This window comes from Peromyscus californicus, unplaced genomic scaffold (genome assembly GCF_007827085.1).
Source record: "Peromyscus californicus insignis strain IS unplaced genomic scaffold, ASM782708v3 Scaffold_11__1_contigs__length_118956290, whole genome shotgun sequence".
NCBI lineage: Eukaryota > Metazoa > Chordata > Mammalia > Rodentia > Cricetidae > Peromyscus > Peromyscus californicus.
In genome coordinates, this window is record NW_026294402.1 from 31911668 (window position 1) to 31935739 (window position 24072).

The 24072-nt window shown below is 50.1% G+C and overlaps 1 protein-coding gene across 7 annotated transcripts in view; it reads right to left on the minus strand.

Annotated features, from left to right (window-relative positions):
- The window catches only part of Pknox2 (PBX/knotted 1 homeobox 2), a 273676-nt gene extending 255326 nt beyond the window's left edge, over positions 1 to 18350 (minus strand). For 3 of the 7 annotated variants that reach the window (XM_052756526.1, XM_052756546.1, XM_052756494.1), the window contains exon 1: positions 18245 to 18348. The gene's annotated coding sequence lies outside the window, so the exon portion shown is untranslated. Of the gene's footprint in view, positions 1 to 722; positions 830 to 17875; positions 18178 to 18244 lie in introns of those variants that run through there. The other 4 variants (XM_052756552.1, XM_052756536.1, XM_052756508.1 and 1 more) reach the window with 4 other exon arrangements.
- Between the last annotated feature and the right edge of the window lie 5722 nt (positions 18351 to 24072).

The window sequence follows — 24072 nt, forward strand, 5'->3', positions numbered from 1 at the left end:
GATTTTACCACTAATCTACAGTAGTCAAAACAGTATGCTGTTGACATATGGATGGACATGCAGGCTAGCGGAGTAGAAGCCAGGTTTCAAAAAGAATCCCAGAATCCATGGCCAATTGGTGTTTTGCAGCAGCGCCAAGCCCATTCAACAGAGTAGTCTCTTCAATAAACAGGGCCGAAGCAGTTGGATGTCCATGGCCAAAGAATGAAGTTGGATCCTACTTCATACCACCCTCCACACACACACAAATTAACTCAAAATGCACCAATAACCTAAATTTAAGAGTTAAAGCCATAAAACTTTTAGGACTTAGATTTGGCAACAATTCTCAGATCAAATCTAAAAGTAACTAAAATCAAAAGGAAAATATATAAATCAGTCCTCATCAAATTTAAAATTTTCTGCGTATCAAATGATATTATCAAGAAAATGAAAAGACAGCCTACCGAATGGGAGGAAAGAGTCACAAACCATATATCTGGTAAGGACTTAATATCCACTATATATAAAGAATGCCTACAGATTGACTACAAAATGCCAAACTACCCAAGTCTGAAATGGGCGAAGACTTGAACAGACATTTCTCCAAGAATATAATCAAATGGCCAATAAGCACCCAGAAAAGCACTCAGCATTCACCGGGGGCGGGAAGGGGGAGGGGGCAGGGCACATGACTCAATCAGCCACAGTGAGACACTACTACACCTCCTGGAGGAACTTACAGTCACAGGTATTGGCAAGGATGTGGAAAGACGAGAACCCTCACGCAGTGCAAGCGGGCACCTCAAGTGGTACAGCTACTGTGGGGAATGTTTTGGTGTTTTGTTTCCTAAAAAGTTAAACCCAGAAATGCTTTAAATATGGCCCAGCAACCCCACTCCTAAATATAGACCTGAAAGAAGTGAAAACGGAGACTTAAACAGAAACATGTACCCCAGTGTCCATTATAGCCTTATTCACAAAAGATAAAAGCAACCCGAGTGTCTACAAACAGATAAATGGATAAATGAAAGATGGTTTATACACACAATGGAATATAAGTCATCCATAAAAAAGCACTGAAGTCAGGATACACGACACAGCACAGAAGAACAAAAACATCATGCCGAGTGAAATGCTAGACGCAAAAGGAAAAACACATTGTGATTCCACTGGTGTGAAGCTGTCAAATTCATAGAGACAGGAATCAGATTAGAAGTTACCAGAAGTTAGGGGCAGACATGAAACTCAGTAGATAGAACTCACACAAACGGAGTGACCAGGGGCTGAGGAAGGGCAGGATGTGAAGTCACTGTTGTAATGCATACAGAGTATCTGGCATTGTAAATATAGTTAATGTCACTGTATTGCACTATTAAAATTATTAAAGTGGAAATGTTTGTTATAAATTGCCATTTTATATATATATTTAAAGTATATATTTTACCACAAGAAAGGAAATATGGAAAAGGCTAATAATTTAATTTCCCACGAGACAAATTGAACCCAGAAAATCAAGTCAAATAACAGAACTCTTTCCAGTTCAAACTGGTAGGTAAAGGGGTGTGGCCTTTGCAACACTACGGCAGTGGTCCTCAACCTTCCTAACGCTGTGACCTTTGAATACAGTTCCTCATGTTGTGCCCACCCCCAACCATAAAATTACTTCATTGTTATTTCATCACTGTAATTTCGCTACTGTTATGAATGGTAATGCAAATATCTATGTTTTCCAATGGTTTTAGGCCACCCCTGTGAAAGGCGACCCACAGGTTGTGAACCACTGCAGACACTGTTCTGAATGCAGAGGCCGGAGAAATGAACTAACCCCCCCAAAAGAAAGCCCAGAGATGGCTGCAACGTGGTGGCATGTGCCTTTAATCGTGGCTCTCAGCAGGCATAGGCAGGCAGCTTTCTATGAGTTCCAAGCCATCCCGAGACACCCTTTCTCAAAAAAAAACAAAAACAAAAACAAAAACAAAAAACAAGAATTGGTGTGGAGGAGAGACCAGGAGGGAGGGAAGAAGCCGGAACCAATGTCCCTTGAGCACAGCTCACCTTCTACTGGGGAGAGGTGACCCACAAATAGGCCAGGATGGCAGAGGTGGCAGGCTGTGGATTTAACATAGATCACCAGTGACATCTGAGAGTCTCCTGTCAAGAAACTGCTTGGTTGCACACACAGCCACCATGAGCGACATTCCTTGGAATCTGAAGGACCTCCCCAGACTGCGTGAGCCTAGTAGCTAGGAGGTCCTGAGTGATGGCTGCCATTGAAGCCTTAGCTGAGCCCACGGGTCCTCCCCAGGCCTCAAGTCCTCACCCCGGGAACCTAGCTGAGATTAAAAGGCCCCTCCCTCACTGCCCCCACCTATCTCAGTGGATTCCAAACAGCAAGGAATCTTTCTGTCTTCCAGAAAGCCAAAGGGAAAAACCTCACTTAAGGCCTCAGGAGTCCCTCTGGCAGGGGCAATAACACCTACTTTGATCTCTCTCTCCCTCCACAAGAATTCTAAGTGTTCTTCCCTAGCTCCTCCCCTTCGGTCAGGCCAGGTCACAGCCAGGAAGCAGGACAAAGGCCTCTAAAGAAGCTAGAGGCTGCATCCTCACTCTAACCCCTGACAATGAGGGTGCCACTTCTGCCTGCCTCGGCCTGCCACGTTGTGAATCAAAGCAACATTCCAGTGGTTCACACTGTAACATTCACCAGGTACCAGGCACTCACCTCGGACTTGTGTACTCCTAAACAGCACCATGGTACAGTGATCCCAACCCCCATTCGTACAGTGAGGACCCGAAGACATGAGTTAAGGCACTTGGCCAAAGTCAAGCTGACCATATACATAGGCAGGGACTCTGATCTATTTTCTTCCACTGACTTCTGTGGTCACCAGGAGGGTGAAATCTGAGAAGGGGGCGATGGACCCCGAGTCCCATGACATCACCCCATCCTGACTGACTTATCAGGTGACCAACCAGCTTTGGCCAAGGATGCACAAGGCAGCCGGTGTCATCATTCCCTGGGAACTGATGGGAGCCACTGATGGTTCATTCATTTTACTTCCTGGTACTGGGGAGCTAAGCATGTCTGCGTGTTTGCCAACAGCAGCCTTTCCCGACATTATCAAAGATGGCTCCCAAATGTCTCACGGGAAACACAAGCGGCGGCACCAGAGCCCTTGGAATGAAGCAACGGCCAGTCAGGCAGTGAGACGAAGTGACTGAGGAGTAGAAATCTAGGAAGCCAGTCCGGCAGAGCAGACCCTCATTCCCAGGGAGCTGTGACACAGCAAAGGCAAAGCATATGAGGAGAGTCCTGCGGCAAATTCCGTGAGCCTTGTACTTGTGAGTTCTGTGCTGTGTGGCCTCTCACAAGCTCTTTAGCCTCTCTGGACCTCACTTTGCTCAGCTGTTAAATGGGAGAGTTGCTCAAAACTAGATAGAGACTTAGTGCCTTCCAGTTCTGATAGTTCATGAGTTCATTCCAGAGCGTGAGTTTGAAAAAACAAAAATAAAAACCTTTGGACCCTAGCACAACAACCAGCTCCATTCATTCATTCATTTACTCACTCACTCACTCATTCACAAGCATTGCTTGAAATTTTACTACAGCTATGTACTCTATGACCTCTTCTGGATTCCAGCAGAGGAGAGAGAGAGAGAGAGAGAGAGAGAGAGAGAGAGAGAGAGAGAGAGAGAGAGATGCTAAGTGCTGTGAAGAAAAACAAAGCTGTGGGGCTGAAGTGCAGCCCAATGACTAGAGTCACAGCATTGCACGGATTGACCCTGGGTTTGCTCCCCAGCGTTACAGAAACCAGGCATGGTGATGCCGGTCCTGAACTCCAGCTCTGTGGTGATACATAGAGATCAGAAGTGGGTTCAAGGTCATTCTCAACTAGATACTGGGTTGGGGGGTTAGGGGAATGCCAAGGATGGAGGAAAGAGATTCCTGTTTGGCTAGAGCCCTTCGGGAGGATCGCGCTACAGGATGGCATGTGGGTGTAAGCCAAGCAAAAGCATAGTGTCGACCATACAGGTATATAGGGGAAGGGTGTTCAACCTGCTGGAACAGCATGCACCAAGGCCCTGAGGCAGGAGCATGTGTGACTTGATTCAGTTACTACAGAGAGACCTGGGAGGTTAGGGTAGATGAGATAGAGGCAGAGGCGGTGACACAGGTGTGCTGGAGGGAAGAGAAACTGAGGCATGACGCAGAAGTAAAGTCTTTGCCTTTCATTCAGTTAGAACTCAAGCCCTCTAATCGTTGACATACTGACACTGCTTGTATGTGTGAAGGCCAAACACTTGGCTCGCCTGTTCACTGTGCGCCCCCTCCTTCCATTGTGGACCAACAAGCCAACTGTAGATTTCACTGTCTGGATTCCATTTGGAAAGACAAGACCAGGCAGTAGACACCACCTTCCCCACTCAGGCCGGTGCCAGGGCTGAGCCTCGTCACTACATCCAACTATCAGACTGGTCTCTGCCCCCCACCCCGCACCCCACTTCACCCCTGCCCCTTTGGTCTTCCTGACTTGTCTCTCTCCCCAGCCCCCAGCTGCTGCCCAGTCCGTCCTCCTCCCCCAGGGCCTTTGGACCCACTGTCCCCTGCCTAAAACAAAATCCCCATCCATCTCTACTGTCATATCCCACCAACCTGTGGGTCTCCATGCCTTATAGTGTCTTCCTGGTCATTGATCCCATCCTTCAGGGGCTCCAAAAACTCTAGCTATACTTAGAGTCTTGTGTCTGTGCCGGGTTTTTGTTTGTTTTGTCTGGTTGGATGGTTTTGGCTTTTTGTTGTTTTAAGACAATGGCTCCTGTAACCCAGGCTGACCTTGAACTCCTGAGTCTTCACCTCCCAAGCACTGAGATTACAGGACTGAGCTGCCAATCCCCAGTTCTCTCTCTCTCTCTCTCTCTCTCTCTCTCTCTCTCTCTCTCTCTTTCTCTCTCTCTGTGTGTGTGTGTGTGTGTGTGTGTGTGTGTGTGTGTGTGTGTGTGTGTGGTAGCGCCCACGTGTGTGTATGCACATGTGGAAGCCAGAGGTCTTCCTTTGTCACTTCTCCATCTTCTGTTCTGAGCCAGGGTCTCTCACTGTTTAGGTGGTCTGGTTGGCCGGTAAGCCCCAAAGAGCTGCCTGTCTCTGCTCCCGCAGTGATGAAGTTACAGATGTGCCACCACATCTGGTGTGATGGTTTGAATTAGAATGGCCCCCATAGGCTCATATATTTGAATACTTTACTTGGTAGTTGGTGGAGCTGTTGGGGAAGGATTAGGAGGTGTGTCACTGGGAGCAGGCTTTGAGGTTTCAAAAGACTCACACCGTTCCCTCGTTCCCAGTGGCTCTCTCTGCCTCCAACTTGTGTCTCAAGATGTGAGCTCTCAGTTACTGCTCTATTTGACACTATTTCTGCCTGTCTATTGCCATGTCCCCTGCCATGCTGGTCGTGGATTCTAACCCTCTGGAACCTCAACCCCAAATTAAACCTACTTTATAAGTTGTCAAGGTCATGGCGTCTTATCACAGCAATAGAAAAGTGACTAAAACACCTGGCGTTTTTTTTTGTTTGTTTGTTTGTTTTTGTTTTGTTTTGTTTTTGTTTTTTCAAGACAGGGTTTCTCTGTGTAGCTTTGCGCCTTTTCCTGGAACTCACTTGGTAGCCCAGGCTGGCCTTGAACTCACAGAGATCCGCCTGGCTCTGCCTCCCGAGTGCTGGGGTTAAAGGCGTGCGCCACCACCGCCCGGCCAACACCTGGCGTTTTAACATCAGGACACAGGCTAATCTCTTGATGTTCACCTCTCTAGCCCAGGCACTAAAACACGCCTGGGAATACACTCTAGGCACCCCAAAATATCCGGAGAGTAATTATATGAAAGCAGGAAAGAATGAAGGTATGCCCAGGGACAGTGGGAACAGAAGAGGGACAAAATTGGGGTGCTATAGGTATGACAAAACTGAGAGGGATGCAGGGATGGGCTAGCGAACCCCTGCCTTGTGCCATTTCATGATCATGGATGCCACCTGAGTTGAGAATTACTGTCACATCTCACTGGCCAGAGAACTGAGGCTCCGGGGTGGGGGGCCGGTGAGCAGGGCTCCCCAGCTGCAAGGCCTATGTCTGCGGTCAGACCTGCTCTCCCTGGTTCCAAGTTCTGCAGGCAGCCGAAAGAGCCAGCACAGCCCCTCAGTGGCTGGTGTGGAGAGGGGTGGGCTGGGTCACTGTTGCCGCCTCACAGCGGCTGTCCACGAAATCAGACTGGATCTAAGTGTGACCACTCTGGGTACCCAGTGTGCTCAGGATCCAACTGAGGCGGCAACAAGGTGGGGGAGGGGTGGTGCCTGCGTTGTGCAAAGGCAGCTCCTGAAAGCTGCTTCCTGGAGGGGCTGACGCCTTAGGGAGTCAGGCATGGGCAGGAGCAGAGGCCTCAGCACACTTCTGGCACAGGCTGGCTACCTCTCACTTTGTATTTGTCTTCCTCTGGGAGGGTAAAAGAGCCACAGCAGGAGCCGGGCAGTGGTGGCTCAGCACGCCTTTAATCCCAGCACTCGGGGCTAGCCTGGTCTACAGAGCGAGATCCAGGACAGGCACTGAAACTACACAGAGAAACCCTGTCTCGAAAAACCAAAAAAAAAAGGAAAGAAAGAAAGAAAGAGAGAAAGAAAAGAAAAGAAAAAAGAGCCACAGCAGGAAGGCACAGTGAGAAAGATCTCAGCAGAGAGATGAACTAACCTAGGGCCGGACCAGAGAATCTAGGAATCTGTCCCGAAGCCTCCCCTAGCTCTCTGCAACTCCTCCTTCATGCCTAGACTCTACCCTGGAAGGCCCTCAGAGTAGGCTGAGCTTTGCCTGTGTTCCCTCAGCTTCCTGGACTTCTGTGACTCTCTTCAAGGTTTCCATTTTTCCTACAGAGCCTAAATGTCTTCCTCTTTACAAAGCCTTGTGAATGGGAAGCTCTAGTTCATGGCTATGTCCCCCATACCTGAACAAGGTGTTTAGTAAAAATCTACCGAACAAACGATGCGGGCCAGGAAGACACTGAAGCCCGCTTCGGGTTGATGGACCTGGCGGACTACATGGAACGTGCTAAAGGAGAGTGTGTAGGCACATAGTAGGCATGCAGTTCGGCCCGGGTGACTCTAAGCTGAAGTCTGAAAAACTGCCAGGCACTCGAGAATCCCGGAGGGGACCATTCATGCCCCAGTAGTGGGGCAGCCGTGAAAAGCCATCCTGCCAGCTTTCAATCATGTTAACACGGTTGTCATCACTCTTCAAGCCAGCACGAGGGGGAGAGTGTACTTACGTGTGTGTGCGCTCTGTTTTACACTAATAAGAAACATATAGTCCATGCCAACCGGTTTTTCCCTCTCCCCATATTATATGGGAGGCACTGTGTAGGCGCTGTTACTTATGTTTATACAGCATGTATAACACATCCACATACGTTAACTTTCGTGATCTTCCCTGCAGCCTGGTGGGGAAGTATCATCAACCACTAGTTGACTGACAAGGAAAACGAAGCCCGCTTTCACGGTCACACAGTGAGCACATGGCTGGGCCAACAGCCCCAGCCTGGCTTGCTGGCTCCTTCACCATCTGCGTCCATCACCTTCCTGTCGCCCTTAGCCTATCACAGCCAGAGCTCTAGAACTCACCCTGCATTGTGCACGAGGATCCTGTGAGCATGGCATCCTGGGTACTCTAGACCTCACTGGACGGTATGCAAGTGAGCGTACCACCCCTAGGGTGCCCTCTGCCTCACCCTACAGTGTGGGTGAGGACCCTGGGAGTAAGCCATCCTGGGTGGGAAAGGAGATAGAGGAACCCAGCTACTTCCCCACCACTCCTTGCCACAAGCAGCAAAACTGACTGGGCCCAGACACCGGAGACGAATCATGTACAATCTGCTGAGTCTTGGAAAAACTCTCCAGTCCTCTGTAAGTTTCACATTCCTTCTTGGGTCTCTCATGATAGCTCGGTGAAAGGGAAGAGTACTCCCAGGCAGGGGCTGGGCAATCACAACACTGAGAGCGAACTCCACTGATCTGAGGAAGCTGTCCTCTCCCAAGACTGAGAGGGGCAAAGCCAGGGAGGAGCCAGAAGTGTCCCTCCACACTGCTTGGGACCATGGGGACAGAAGCCTCCAGCTCCCACATCACCTAGCTCTCATACCTGGCTTCGGTACCTAGGTCTTCCCCAAGGCTGGAGAGCGCAGCAAAACCTCCCACAGGTGCTCTCCCAACCCCCCATATCCAAATAAGTGCATGCCTTCCCATCTTCTACCTAACTGAAAGTAGGTAGCCAGACCCACAAACTGAATGTCCCTGGGCAGCTCACAATCATCAACAAAAAATGTGGTACTTAGTGGGCCAGTGTACACACGGCAGCCTGGGTAATTAACAGCATCCTCATCCTCATTTCATAGCAGACCCAGAAAAACCTGGAAGGACATCCACTTAACTTCCTTTTCTACAAAATGATCGTGCTTCCACTCAGCGAGTCTAAGAGACTGTGAAGTCACCCTTGCTCCCAGTTAGTGTGTTCATCTGGTTAAGGAAGTGAGGCCCACACAGCTCACTGTTGTGCATCCATATGGATAGTGGGCCCAGGCCACATCTGCTGAGTGACCAGTGGCACTTCAGGGAGGACACAGGAGTGAGAATAAGCCATTATCATGCATCCTTAAGCCCACAGCATGATGCTTCCGTCTTTGTCTCTCCCTACTCTTGGGCTTGGAGCTACAATCAGAATGTGGAGGAAGCAGGAGCAGCTTCCGGAGGGGAGGAAGCCTGCGGACTTCAGACCTGGGCAGAAAGAGTCATGCTCAGCAGCACCAGAGAAAACTTGGGGACAGCTCTCTGTCCTGTGTTATACAGACTGGACCAGCGTGGAAAGGAGGGAGCCTACGCCTAGTAAGGAATTAGACCCCATTAAGAGTGGGCTAGCTGCCTTTTGACTTCTCTCAGGACTGATGTCTGTCAGGCAGGTCACCTGAGGATCTGGTACTGAGCCCCCAAGGGCTTCTTCTACACACGTGTGCACATACACACACGCATGCACGCACGCACACACACGCATGCACACGCACGCATGCACACACACCAGCCAGCTTCACACAGTCAACCTCTCATTGCCTTGTCCATCCCTCTCTACCCCTATATTTACCACTACCTATTTTTGCTGGTTAGCCTAACCCTGTCTGGCCTGGGGGCTTATGGGAGTTTTTAAAAAAAATTATATCTTGTAGGTTTGGGCTTCCATGACAGCCAGTAGCTCTCCTCAGTATTTGTCAGACAAAAGGCTGGTGATGGGGGAGGTGAATTGAGCTGGTTTTCTGTTTAAAAAAAAATTCTCAGGAGAGACACAGGTAAAGCCTGGCAAAGCGGCTCAGGAACTCGCTCAGCAAGGGGCTGAGTCTCCACAAAGGGAAAGGACGGTGGCAGTCAGAGAGACCTGGGCCATCTTAAAGGATGTGCCCATCACAGACAGGCTACTCTGACTCAGTTTCTCCTGTCTATAAAATGACTTAATGATATCCTTTTGGCCCGATTCAGATTGATTAGAAAATCAAATGAGAATGTATATTCTCTCTCTCTCTCTCTCTCTCTCTCTCTCTCTCTCTCTCTCTCTCTCTCTCTCCCTTACTCCCTACCTCTCTCTCTCTCTCTCTCTCTCTCTCTCTCTCTCTCTCTCTCTCTCTCTCCTTATTTTATGTGCATTCATGTTTTGCCTGCATGTATGTCTATGTGAGGGTGTCAGTCAGATCTTGGAGTTACAGACAGTTGGGATCTACCATGTGGGTGCTGGGAATTGAACCCGGGTCCTCTAGAAGACCAGTCAGTGCTCTCGACCACTTGTCCAGCCCAGGGGATGTATTTCCTTAAGAGACAAAACTGCCATTGGCAGCGAGCTATGTGCCACTGCTGCATGTCTTTCCTAGAGTTTTCTCAGTCCTCCGATGCCTGGCAGTCCTGTTATCATCTTTACCCTATGCTAAGAACACTGAGGCTCAGAGGAGTTAAAGGATGTGCCCAAGGACACACAGCTTAGGGGCAGGAGAATCAGGGTCCCACTCCAGAGGCAGACATCAAAGTCAGTGGCTCCTTCTCCCAGCATCCTACTGTTGTCTGGGAAGAAGAAGGAAATTCGGCTTTTAATGATGGTGCTTCACATTGAAAATGCTACTCCCATGGGTCCCAGGAAGGCCATTGGGAGCATCAGATCTAACCCTCTGTGCACACGGCCCTTAGTTCCCCAGGGGCTGTGCTTCTGTGGTTGTTGTGTATCCTTAGGACTCTTCACTTGCATTTGTCCTGTGGTTGGTCGCTGTTGCAGTGAATTCCCCGTTCACGAAGCAATGCACTTGGGAGGAAACATAGAGCCAAGGAGCTCGTAGCTGAGTCTAGGAGCAAGTCAAAGCTCCTGACAGTACTACCATTCAGAGAGGGGAAGCCACCTGTCAAATGTCACACAGCTAGTCAGTGGCCAAGTCTGAAGTGGAGCCCACTGTCTGTGGCCCCTGGACCCGCTCTCTGTTCTCTCAGCCACCATCCCAACACATTGACTGTTCTGCTTCATGGTCCAAAGCATGGAAAGGGCCAGGGTTGGACCAGAGTCTCTACTTTTTCTGCTTGGGTTGTAAGGAGGCCGTGGACTTTATGCACTAACTCATTAAGCTGCACTGCACCCACTGAGAAGTTAGCACCAAAAAGTCTCTCAGAATCCACCGTGTACAGAAGGGAACAGACACTTTTGGCCACCTGGGACAGACAGAGGGACTGAGTAATTCTTTCTAATCCAGGCTGTCCCCACCCCACCCCACCCCCAGTCACCCTGACCGTCTAGTTGAGAGCCCAGAGCACAGTGACCTGGGGAGTGTCAGGTTTCGCCCCTCCCCCTCCAGCCCTCCCCACTCAGCTCCTTCTCAGTGAAAGCCTCCTCAGGGAAGGAGCTGGTTGAGGCCACTCTTCCAGGCCCACTCTTCTCCTGCCTCCTCTGGTTAACCACTCTTGGGCACCTGTCCTCTCCCATGTCTGTGTATTCTCTCCCTCCTGGGCTTGTGTCCCCCAGAATCCCAGCTACCCTGGGGCTTACACATCTATTTTCCTCTCCAGCCTCCCACCAACCTGCTGAGTGCTCAGTGCTGGTCCATGTACCAGTAACCTGCAAAGGGGCCCATGCTTTGTCCCAGAGAAGCAAAGAAAGAAAGAAAAAAGGAGGAAGCTGAAAGAGCCACCTATTGATTCTTATTCCAAAAATAAAAAATAAAATAAATGTGGGAGCGGAGAGAGAGCCAGAATTGAACCACTCTTCTGTGCCTGGCATGGTCCTAGGCAATACACACACTCTCTCCTCCACCTCACCAGTTATACTCCATTATCCCCCAGGTTAGAGATGAGGAAACAGAATCAAAGATCTTAAGCAAGTGTCTAAAACCATACAAGTAAATACAGAGGCTCTAAAGCTTTTGTCTGTGCTGAGGCCCCATGTCCTTGCCTATGCAAGCCCCTCAGGCCAGGCTCCAGTGGTTTGGTTTGTCTTCAATGCCTAGGACTGTGCCAGAAACACCAACGGCGCTATAAGTTCTATCCAGGAAGGTGGGACAAGGGTTCCTGACTCCTGATATCTGGACTCTACAGGAATCTCAGACAGCGATCTGTTCTCTCTATCCACCCAAATCAGACCAAGCACATGAAGGTTCCTCCAAAGGCCAAGTTGAGAGTAGCTGGATTTCCAGTCCCGAGAGCGGGAGCATGTACTGAGCACAATAACTAGTTCTTAACGAAGTGGGGGGTTGAAAGGCTGGCTGGGTGCTCTGTGACTTATACCTTCTGTGGCCCCTTCCTGGCCCATCTGCATCTGCCCCTCTCCCTTTGTTCCCCTAAAATGAGCTGGACAGAAACTGGCCACAGTGCTCCTAGGCAGAGAACAGTTACACCACCCCCTCATCCGCCCCCCGCAACACTGTCTGCAGCCCCAGAGTCTGCCCTGGGCCCCTGGTTTTCCAGGGCCAGCTGTTTTCCTCCACATTCCAGCCAAAAATAATACGAGAACCAGGCTGTTTGGTGGAGACTTAATCTAATCTTCATTGCTTCAGTTTTAAAATATCCTGCCTGGTTTAGGGTTTCTTCTTACACATGGGGATGTGTTTTTAGTGAGATAGGTCTTAACAGCAACAGCCCTTCTTGTAACTGGAGACCCAGGCAGTCAAGGAAGACCCAGGGATAGGTGTCCAAGCCAAACATATCCCCCTTTTGCATCAGGCTCTTTTCCAGTTCCATGGAGCACGATGAACTGCGCTATTCCAGGGCTTGGTGTTCCCTCATGCCTGGGGGTTCCAGAGGAGTTCTGGGAGAAGGACTCAGCTCTCCAACTATCCCAGCTTCTGCCTCTATCTTCAGTCTCACCCCCTCCCACTCGCAATCAAAATGGAGACCAAAATGTGACCTGCAACCTGCCCAGCTGAAAAGGGTATATGGGGAGGAAAGACTTTACCCCCAAGGACTCCCCAGCAGAGAAGGGGAGAATTAAAGAGAGATGTCCATTCTACTGGAGCCACATCTGCAGTATCAGTGCTTGCTCGATTTTAAACTCATGCACTGGAACTGAAGGAGTCTACAGCAAGCCCAAGCTTTTGAAAAAGTGGCGGTGTCTAACTTCTTGGGCTTTCTCACCTAGAGTCTGCTTTGATCTGCCAGAATGGAGCCTGTTAAGTGAAGCTGTGGCTCATTCCAGATCAGCACCCATCCCTTCCTCACACCCCAGCAGGACCAGATGTCACAAACCACTCAGGACTGGGCCCCTAGTCCCCTCTAGCATAAACAAGCAGAGACTATATTTCTGATAAATCAGATTCTCTGTTCATTGGAGACATAAAGGGTATTCCAGGGGGAATCATTGGAGGAGAGCCAGGCCGATCTCCCCAGCCCAGCCATGACAATCCCTCTTGGCAACGTGGATGGTATATGAAATCACAGCAGGATTATCTGATTCTAAGATGTAAAGCAAGGCGGAAGTTGTGCCCTTTCCCAAAAGTCCAGAAACTCCTTCCCAAAAGTCAAGGCGCACTGTGAGGACAGGCTCTGGAGCCAGGCAAGTGCACGCAGAAGAACATGGCCTTGCTGTCAGGAAGCCTCAGTCCCTCTTTTCTCTGTTCTTTACTCTGAGCCCACTTTACATTCTCTATTCTTTACTTGCCTCATGCCCACCCGTCACTCCTTGCAGCCTAATAAGGGATAGCATGTGCTACATTCCACTCAACAGATGAAGAAACCAAAGCCTGGCAGCTGGGGGACCCGCTGGAGCCACAGAGCCAGGCCCTCAAATTCCAGCCCGAATAGGAGCTCAGCATGCTGACCTGCCAGCCTTGATATCATCCACCGCTTCCTTCGCTTCTTCCTCCCTCCCCACCAGGTATTAGATTTAATTAAATTATCAGGGCCCCATCGCAACCATCCTGGCCATGCTGCCTGGATAGAACCCAGTGATGGCAGCTCCTCCCTCTAAATTCTGCTTCTCAATATAATTTAATTTTCAGTGTCATGGGTTTCCTATGAAGTGTCTCATACAAGGCGTGGTGTATTGGTTAGATTCAAGGCTCATGGAGGCTCATGATGGTTTCATCTTCCCTACCACTTCTTCTGCCTTTCCTTGGTGGCCCCCTTTTCACCTTCTCCATCCTGGGATCTGCAGTTTATTTGATCCAGACACTTTGCCTCACATGCCGCCACCTCCAGTAATTTCATCACACATTTATATATATATATATATTATATATGTGTGTGTGTGTGTGTGTGTGTGTGTGTGTGTGTGTGTGTGTGTTTACAGTGTGGCAGTTCCAGCGCTACACAGCAGAGGATGAAGGAAAACTCGTAACAGCACCACTTACTCGCCTCCAATTAATTTTTAAAATGTGCTCCATATTAAGTAAATCAGGAACAAAAGTCCAAAATTGGAGGTTGCGTTACTGAAGAGGTGGGGTGGGGATGTAAATAAACACCAAGGAATTTTTGCAACATGTTGGAAGCCTATAAATTTTATTGGTTGTTTCTTTAATAAAAAACAATTTCAATTGCTAACAACACGGTATTATTAAGCTTCTAACATTTAAAAAATCTAATTTGTCCCTGCTCTGTGGCAGTTTATATTGCCTGATGAGTTCAGGAAGGGCAAGGTAATCAGGTTGATCGCTCGCTCTGGTTCAGTTCCTAAATGGAGCTAATAGAGACCCTTTTAAAATCCAGCCTTCTGCTTTCTAGGCATGCCTTGGTCTCTAATGAGTTACAGCCCAGGGTTGAGGATGGACATGGCGGAGAGAAATTTAACACACACTCCTGTGCACCTATAAACTTGAAGGCCAAGAGAGGGGAAGTATGTTTCCAGTTAAGTTAGAACTCCATGAATTCGGGATTCTCCACTCACAAGACAGTAATTCTCCTCATTTCATCACTAACTTACTTCAAATGTGTTTATGCAATTTATTGCTACTGAACTTCCAGGCAACTGGTGTAGAGTTAATGAAACCCAGCTTGGAGAAGCTATGAGCTTCTAACAACTAACCACAGTTTAAATGGTTATGACATGCGGTCAAAGCCACAGGCAGGCCCCACTACAGTTTCTGTGTTAGTCAAAATCCTTGTCATCTCACCTTTTGTGCCAAATAGAATGAAAGGAAGCAAAAAAAAAAAAAAAAAAAAAAAAAAAAAAGCTGAAAAACAGCCTCTCGTGTTCTTCCTGGGGCTCCCAGCCCTTTAAACCCATCTATCTTACTGAATGCAAGGCAAGGCCCCTCCCCCAGGGCCCAAGTAAATGTTTTAGTAACAGTCTGAACTGGTAACCGTGTTGAAATTCTGAATCCCAGTTTGGGTTGAATGGAGCAGGGTCAGGCTTTACATAAGGCACTGTGGGAGGGGGCGACCAGGGAGGCAGCGAACAACCTTTAAGGGTAGCCTCTGAAGGATGGCCGGCCGAGAAGTTAACTCATCTTTCTGGATTACATGGACACTGACTTTTATTAATCCTCGTTGTCACATGGTGTCCTCCCCCGAGCTCCGTTCATGTGGGAACCCCAGCAAGCTCCCTCTTTCTAAATGGGCCCATTTTGGAAGAGTAAAGGGGAGGTACTGGATTTGTTGCTGCCGCACAATAAAAAGGCCCTTTTGAAAGCAGCACTTTCATTAACTTAAAGTAATCTATGGACTTGAAAGCACAGAGCAGTAAACTCCTAGAAAGGATCATAAAACAGCCAGTCTTGAGTTGGGTACACTTCGCTGCGATTTGCACGAGGCATTTTACTGTGGTCGTTGCTAGGCCCATCTCCAGTAACCCCCTGGCCCTCATTCCCTGAAGCTCCTCTTTCTCTAGGCTTTCATGCCTTTCGCTCTCACAAAAGGGAGGCGGTGACCGGGGAGTCTCAGTGGGGTCAGGGCTCCCTCCCCCCGCTCAGCTCTGGGCTGGAGAAGAGCGCGCAGGAATTCCAAGTCTGGAAAACAACAGCTCGGCGGTGGTAGCGGTCGCCGCGCCCCGGGCCGCGGTGGCCATTCATGGGTCCTGCGGCTTCGGTGCCCCAAAAGGCTGGCTGGCTTTTTCAATTCAGGGTGCAAGCGTGCACGGAGGAAATCAGCCCCCCGACACACACACACACACACACACACACACACACACACACACCCCTCTGTCCCTCAACGCACTCTTTTATCTAAATGACCAGAGTGTAACCCCTACAACCCTCCCCCCTCAGCTCTTCCCCTCTTCAGAATCTCTCCACACTCCACTCACTGTTGAGCTAGGCCGAGCCTTGAGGACGCAGTTTGAGTGTGAGATATGATCCCGCAAACGAGAAACACCCCCCCCACACACACACACACACACATACATTTGCACTAAGGTCCTGGGGCCTCGGGAAGGTCAAAAGGCAGAGTGAGAGGGCAAAGGGGCTGGAGCTCGGGATAACACTGTGTTTCTTTTGAACACCATCATTTCTCAGATTTGGGTGTGTGTGTGTTGGGAGGGGGGTTGTCGTTTAAATCTGCTTAAGCTTGTTAACTTGGATTTTTACCAGGTGAAGAGCATTTGAATTCCAAAAAGCCAACATCCTGGAGAAGTCCCAAGAAAACATGTGTGAGGGTAAGGAACCCCGAACTCCCTCCTCCCTCTAGGGCAGAACCTCGCTCGCACTGAAGGGCCGGCCTGTGCGCTCTCCGACATTGCGGGGGATGAAGCAAGCACCGCTTGCGGACGAACAGGCGGCGGCAGATCCGACCAGGGCTCCCGAGTTCGGAAGTGTCTTTCCCTTGGCGTCAGCCACGACTCCACAAGCCCCAGTGGCACCTCGCTACTAGCCGCCCCCTGGCCCACGTCGCCGGCCGCTGTCCCGGCGGGCCACCAGCAACCACCTCGCCACGCTGAGGCCGCAGAACCCAAGTGGCTCCTGGAGCCTGCTGAGTCTGCAGGGTCAGGTCCTCAGATCCACTCCGAGTCGGGTGAGGCTACCTGGTCACACCGCACGGAATTTCCCTAGATTTGCCTGCTTTCCAGAATCCTTCTCCTAGGGCTCAGCCCTGTGCACCCCAAATCCTCTCCTCCTCAAGACTGACTTTGGGGGGGGGAGAAGCAGCAGACATTCGGGGCTCGCTCACCACGGCTGGGATCAACTACTTTCCTTGCCTACATTTAAGCTTTTCCTCCCGCACGCTGTCAGGACCCGTACGCATAATTCTCCCCAGATTCCAATAGCCTGAACCCCGATAACGAGTTATGATCCTGTGTCTCGGTCCTAAAAAACGTCACCCACTCGGGAATCAAGCCTCGGATGTAACCGGGACCCCGGCGCCTACCTCCAGCCCTCTCTCTCTCTCTCTCTCTCTCTCTCTCTCTCTCTCTCTCTCTCTCTCTCTCTCTCGCCGGCGTGTAAACTACATAGCGGCCCTTCCGTCCCAATTCTGAACAGTCGGGATCCTACAACCCAAACTCTAGCCTGCTCCAAAGCCCAGCCCTCCCTCCTTTCGGGGCTGATCCGCATCCCCCTCCCACTCCCAACCCGGGTCTCCCGCCCGCGCGGGAACCCTGGCTGCCCTGTGAAGGACTCTCCAGAAAGCTCGGCCCACTGCGCCGGTTTCTTCTTCGGCTTGGGAGCCCAGGAGATCCCCCTCGCCTAACCGGAAAGAAACAGAAACTTCATGCGCCACATTCAGGACCCTGCCCCATCCCCTTCGGCTTTCTGCTCTAGGGCGATTTCCGCGCCCACCCCCCTTTTACGAATTCATCTCCTAGTTCTTCGCAAGGGCCCCTAATCCTCCCCTCCCCGCCCCAAAGACCCAACAATACGCAGAAAGCCGGTGACCCTACAAATTCTCCCCCTACTCCCGGTTAGAGTCCCTGAGCGTCGCCCCTCGGGTCTTGGTTTCTCTGAACCCCCACGCATGTTCCCCGGTCCCCCACACTGATCCTCCTGTAAACCTCCACTCTCCCTGCCTCCCCGGGCCCCGCAGGACGCGGCCGCCGCTGCTTGACTCCAGCCACCCGGCCCCAGGCGAGGGCTGCTCCCGCTTCCAGCCACTCGAAGGCAGCTCCGGGCTGGTGACACCGAGTAAGCGCCAGCCACAGGACTCCGAGAGCCCGGGAAAGGAGAACCCGAAACCCGCCCGCAGTTCCCAGCCTCGCCCCACCGAGCGCCCAGCCAGGAGCCGCCCGCGCCGGGGACTCGGGCCGACGCGCTCGTCCCTGGGCTCGAGTCCCGGGAAGCTCCGGGCGCACGGCTCCCAGCCCGCCCGTTACAGGCTCTCGGGCCACTGCGCTCGAGTCCGCTGCCCGGCTGCTCGCAACCGCAGACAATGCGCGCCCGGCCCCGGGCCCGAGCGGAGCGGGGCGAGGCGGCGGCCGCCGAGCTGCGCACCGGCCGGGTCCGGGAGCGGGTGGGCCCCGCGCTTCTCGCCGCCTGCTCGCCCGGCCTCGCCTCCCCTCGCGCGGCTTCGCTCCGCGCTCTCCCGGCGCTTCCCCAGCTTCTCTCTGCACGCTCCCGCCGTCCCTCTCTGCTCTCTGCCTCCCTCCTCCCTGCTGCCTCCCTCTCTCTCCTCCCTGCTGCCTCCCTCTCTCCCTCTCTCCTCCTTGCCCTGTCGCAATGAATAATACTCTGGCTTGGGGACTGGAATAAAACACACGCGCTCTGAGGCAGCCGCCCGCAGCAGCAGCCGCCGCCGCTGCGCCGCCGCCGCCGCCGCCGCCTGCAAAAGCGTCTCTGACATGGAAATGAATGACAGCTTACCTGATGCCAATCTTCATCAGACTGACACCGGCGTGACAACACAGCCTATACTTCCCAGCACTGCTCGGGACGTCAGCGGCACAGGGACCCGCCCCCCGAACTCCCCCCCCCTCGTCCCCGCGCGCGCACACCTCCCCTCTCCCCACTCCCCCTTTCTCCCCACCCCCCCCCATCGCCCCCACCCACTCCCGGCACCGGCCGTTTCCCAGGCGAGGAGCTGCTAGAGTGTCTCCCTCTACTGGAGGCTCGGCTCAGACAGCGGATGCGGGCCTGCTCGCTGCTGGCGGGAGGCAGCACTCACTGAGGAAGAAGCCTCCAGATCGGAGGTTGCCTGGCTGAGGCCGCGCAGTGGACCCCAGAAATTCAGGCGCAGCCCTACCCCATGTCCTCCTTAGAGACCAACTGGTTCACAGTTCCAAGACAGCAGATGAGGTGAAATTTTCTTTGGACCTCAAAGAGAACCCCTAGGAATCTTCAAACTGGCGAGAAACGTTCCCTCCACCACACCCCCACCCCATTCCTGCCTGGCTGGCCTCATTTTTATGATTGCATTTGAATAATTCTCATTACCCTGGCCCCAGCAAAGGTGCTCAGATGGTTAGTTATCCCTGGTCTCAAGAGCATTTTTTTTTCTGCTATGGGCTTCCTGGGGCGCTTGGTTCATCCAGGGGGTGACAGTATGGTGGGTGGTGCAGGGGGAGCGATAACAAGGGGTGAGGTTTTATCAGAAGCTTATCCCTGGGCAAATGTCAGGCAAGCGCTTGGAAACCACTGCTGTTTCATTCTTAAAAGTGCTTAACCAGCCAGTGTACCCTGGGGGCTGGGGCACTGTAAGGTTAGGGGCCGCTCTGTCTCAGCTTGGGTCTGCTGGGGTGGCCTAATCTGTTCACCTAAGTCACTTCGACAATGGAAGACCAAAGCAAGCTGGTTACAGCCATGCATGTCTCCATTCAGTCAACAAAGACGGGTGCCCTACTAAGTGCCAAGTGTAGGCTCAGCCACCCAGGACACAGACTGGCTCAGCTCCCACAGAGGGGACAAGAGCATCCCTTCTGCCCCTATAGAAGAGCTGTTTCAGCCACAGGCAGGTAGCAATTGTCCTGTGACCTTCACACCAGGCAGGAAGCCTGGATGAAGCCAAGACAAAGTCACTAAAGGGGAAACCTGACTGTCAGGAAGCTGAAAGAGAAACCTGACAGTCGGGTTTTCGGAAAAGATCTAACCCAAGAAGTTGGAGCCTGCCCTTTCCTCCATTTCAAGCCTCTGGGTCACTCCTCCCCTGCCTCAGACACTGGCAAGACTGAGAGCTGTGAGACCCTAGGCTCAGAGGAGACTGCATCACACCCTGATGTGCTCTTTATCAGGGTCCTGCCAGTGACTCCACCTTCACCTTTAATGGTCCTGTGGGGGAAGAAAAAAAAAACGTTCACCTGTAGATCCACAGCTACAGATGGGATCCAATCCTCTCATCTTCCATAGATGCCCCAAAGACTTTCACTAGGTGGATTTATGACACCCCAACCTCTGATCTGTGGCCCAAAACTATGGCTGCTGACAGCATAATCGCTAGTATATATTACACATTGTATAATAAAATAATAATAATGAATCCACTTGCCCTTTTTATGTAGTACAGAAACGCCAGACTCGCTAACCCAGACACTGGAGGTCAGCCTGCCATAAAGTCTCAGAGGGAAACCTGCCCTGTAGGCGGGGAGAGGAGTTATCCCCTTGGCCCTGCCCAAGACTTCTGGGAGAAGGGGTTGCTTTCTTTTGGAGGAGGGTTGCTGGTGAGTTGTGAGAACCAGTAGAGTCAGAGGGAGAACCAGGCTGTAGGTAAATACTTAGTCAATGAGCACACTGTAGACAAAAGTCACATGCCATCCAGTCACACTTATCAAAATCCGCATTTTCTAAAACCCAGTTCTGATGCCCAGCTCATTCCTTAGACAGCAGACCCATAGGTATCAACGACTGACTTGCGAAGTCTTTTCAGATAATACGATTGCCACTGACGCCCTCTTCATACCTTAACATGCACACTGCAACTTTTCGTCACTACAGCTTGCTTTGACAGTTCGTGTAGCTTGCAAAGGCTTAAAAAAAAAATATCTAACATGTAGCCATTCTCTCTATAATTGTTGAAAAAATGTTTGGCCTATGCCCACTAGTGGTAAGGGTAGCTTCGTGGCAGAGGCCCGCATTACAGCTCCCTTCCTCAAGCCACTTTTACTCTTGTAGAAGGAGATAAACTTAATATATAAGGTAGTAAAAATGCCATCCAAGATTCCAGCTAGTAAATAATTAATGAATATTTATCAGTATGTCAAATTCTTAGGTTCTACATCTAAATCCTGGATCTGTCCATGAAGAAATAGAATGGAAATTAAGTTTGTAGAATTTGTTCCAGATTTACAATGTATAAGTTACAATTTCTTCCCCATCATCCATACATGAACTGTCATATAATTCAATGGCGCATTGGCATAAGGAAGCAGGTTCCTACAGATCCCACCCGTCACACACACCTGCAAGCTGGGGTTCTTCAGATCATCCGGGTCATCTTTTCCTTCCACCTGTTTTCATTTGTCCTTCAGATGAGTCATCCACACCAGGTAGTTCCTCTACGCTCCAGATGTGCTCAGACAACGGCCCAGCTGAATCCTGCCTGTATCATCCTATGAATTAAAATTGAGGGCCTGTCTGTATTCATCTGCCTAGGCTGCCATAACAAAATACCACAAGCTAGATGGTTTCAACGGTAGACACTTATTTCCTCACAGTTTGGGAAGCTGAAAGTCCAAATTCAAGAGTGCTTTGCTTTCTGGGGAGGCTTTTCTTCCTGGCTCTCAGATGCCACCCCCTCTCTGTGTCCTCATATGGCCTTTCCCCTGGGCATACAACAGAAAGAGACAACTCCGGTGCCTCCTTCCTTCTAAGAGGCCCCATTCCAATTGGATTCCAGCCCCAACTTTATGACTTCATTTAACCTTAATTACCTTATTAAAGGACCCATCTCCAAACACAGTCATGTTGAGAGTTAGGGCTTCAACGTATAAGTGGGTCAAAGGGGTAGACAAGTCAGTCCGTAACACTGCCCACCTACCAACTCTTTCCCTTCTTAGCTTAATTGTTTCTAATGAACCTTGATAGAATGTGATGGGAGACAATATCTTACATTGTCTTAGCATCCCTAAAGCCTGGCACTGTGCCCAGTCTAGAAAACATATTAAAGAAATGCTTATTGAATGGAATGGAATGGAATGGAACTTATCTCTCCGTCATGGCTCCAGTTATAGGTGGACTTCTCATCAGTCACCTGGGGTATTTTTTTCACCCTAAATGGTCTAAAGACCTCCAGTTCTTACCCCTACAGTCAGAATATTCTTCCTAAAACAAAAATTGCATCAAGGGGCTAGTGAGATGGCTCAGAGGTTAAGAGCACTGAGTGTTCTTCCAAAGGCCCTGGGTTCAATTCCCAGGAGCCAAATAGTGGCTCACAAACGTCTGTAATGGGATCTGAGGCCCTTTTCTGGCATGTAGGCATACATGCAGACAAAGCACTCATACCTAAATAAATAAATAAATAAATAATTTTTAAAAAGGTTGGATCACATTTTGGTTTCTCCTCAAGGTCAAGTGGTTTTTCCATTACCTAAAGGTTGGTTGAACTTTTCAATAAAAAAATAAAAATATTTGCATATATACATATACACAATGGAATATTATTCAACCACAAAAAATGAAATGCTATCAGTCATGGCATTATGGATAGAACTGAAGGACATCACATTAAGTAAAATAAGCCAGCCATAGAAAGACACATGCTAGTGTTCTTATTTATATGTGGAAGCTAAAAAAGTTGGTGTCAAATAGGTCCTGAGTGATTATGTGGTACACACTGGTAATATTGAAATATCACGCCATGATTCATGAATACACACAGTCACTAGACGTCAATTATACATAGGAAGTTTGGTTTCTTTTGTTTTTTTTTTTTTTGTTTTTTTTTGTTTTTGGCAAGTTGAGCTAAGGGCTAAGGATATAACTTGGTTGGTAAAGTACTTGCCGAGCATGCAGGAGGCCCTATATTAAAGGCGTGCACCACTATTGCCCAGCTAACATCACCTCTTTTTAACATGATCTTGGGTCTCACACCAACTTTGGGGTCACCAGGACCTGGCTCAGATCTCCAGACTGTCACAAAGTAACCGGCTATCTGGGATGCCGCTGGTGCTCTCCCGGTCTTGGTCTCTGCATTTATGAAAGGAAGGTGGCAATAGAAGCCAACTCATGGGACCGTGGGGATTAAGTAGAATCGTGAATGTAAAGAGCTTAGCACAGTCCCTGGCACATGAGAGCCTCTTCAATAAGTGGCAGCCATTAGGTTTAATAGCTCTTTACTCAGGGCTGCCACAGCACTTTGCCTGGGCCTTTATTAGAGTGCTTATTTAATTGGCCTGAGGAAGAGAGACACTATATACTAAGAATGCTGTGACAGGCCCTCAGGGCCATAACACAGATAGCGGAGGTAAAAGAAGGGGGATCTTGACTGTCAAGGTCTCCTTCCAGACCCTGGCCCCACGTGGGGCTGCGGTGCTTGAGGGACCAGGGCCAAGTGAGAAAGTTTCGCTCCTTTCCTGAAAAAGCATGATAGGACTCAGTGTAAAATCCAGGTCATAGTAAGTCTCCTGAAAGGTGGGGCCACTGAATTCTAACTGGAATCCCAGCCCCCAGCCCCAGCTTGGATTCCTCACTCTTCCCTCCCCTCCCCTCCCTTCCTTTCCTCTCATCTTCTTCCTTCTGACCCTGGGAAAGCATCTTGCTGATCCTACCCCTACCTCTGAAGCAGGAGGACAAAATCTGGCCTCTGGGTACATAATGGGCAATATAATCCACAAGCAGTGATGGCCTACACTTTGTGTCTACTTCTCAGTACCCCTCCCTCTCCAACTACATATATAGGTGCGTGTACATACCTCTCTCTCTCTCTCTTTCTCTCTCTCTCTCTCAAGTGTGCTTGCTTGCCCAACCCTCAGCTCCAGATGAGAGGCAACAGTTCTCAACCTTCCTAATGCTACGACTCTTTAATACAGTTCCTCATGCTGCAGTGATTCCCAACCAAAAATTATATCATTGCTACTTCATAACTGTAATTTTGCTACTGTTGTGAGTCATAATGTAAAGGAACCTCGACCCACAGGTTGAGAACCACTGCCCTAAGTGTTTTGAGTGATTTTTCAGGGTCTAATGAAATGAGGGAACTAGCCCTATCAATTTGAAAGAATTGAGAAAGAGTGAGGTTGGGACAAAATATTTCAGCTCTAGGAAGAAAAAAAAAGAGTATGTCAGCCGGGCGGTGGTGGCACACGCCTTTAATCCAGCACTCAGGAGGCAGAGCCAGGAGGATCTCTGTGAGTTCAAGGCCAGCCTGGGCTACCAAGTGAGTTCCAGGAAAGGCGCAAAGCTACACAGAGAAACCCTGTCTCGAAAAACCAAAAAAAAAAAAAAAAAAAAAAAAAAAAAAGAATATGTCATGATGATTTTAAAACTGAACCATCTTTGGGAAATTGTACCCCAAGAGTGTGGCCACAGAAACTTGAGGAAAGATAACATGGACTTGTGCTGTCCAATAAAGAAGGCCCAGCCTCTTGCAGCACCTGAGACTTCAAACCTTGCCGGTTGAAACTGAGGGGGTCTGCCAGCGGAGCACACAGGGTAGTTTTAGCAGACCCAGGATGCAGAGTGTAAAATGTTTCATTAAGAATTACTTTAGGGGGCCTGGAGAGGTGGCTCAGAGGTTAAGAGCTCTGGCTGCTCTTCCAGAG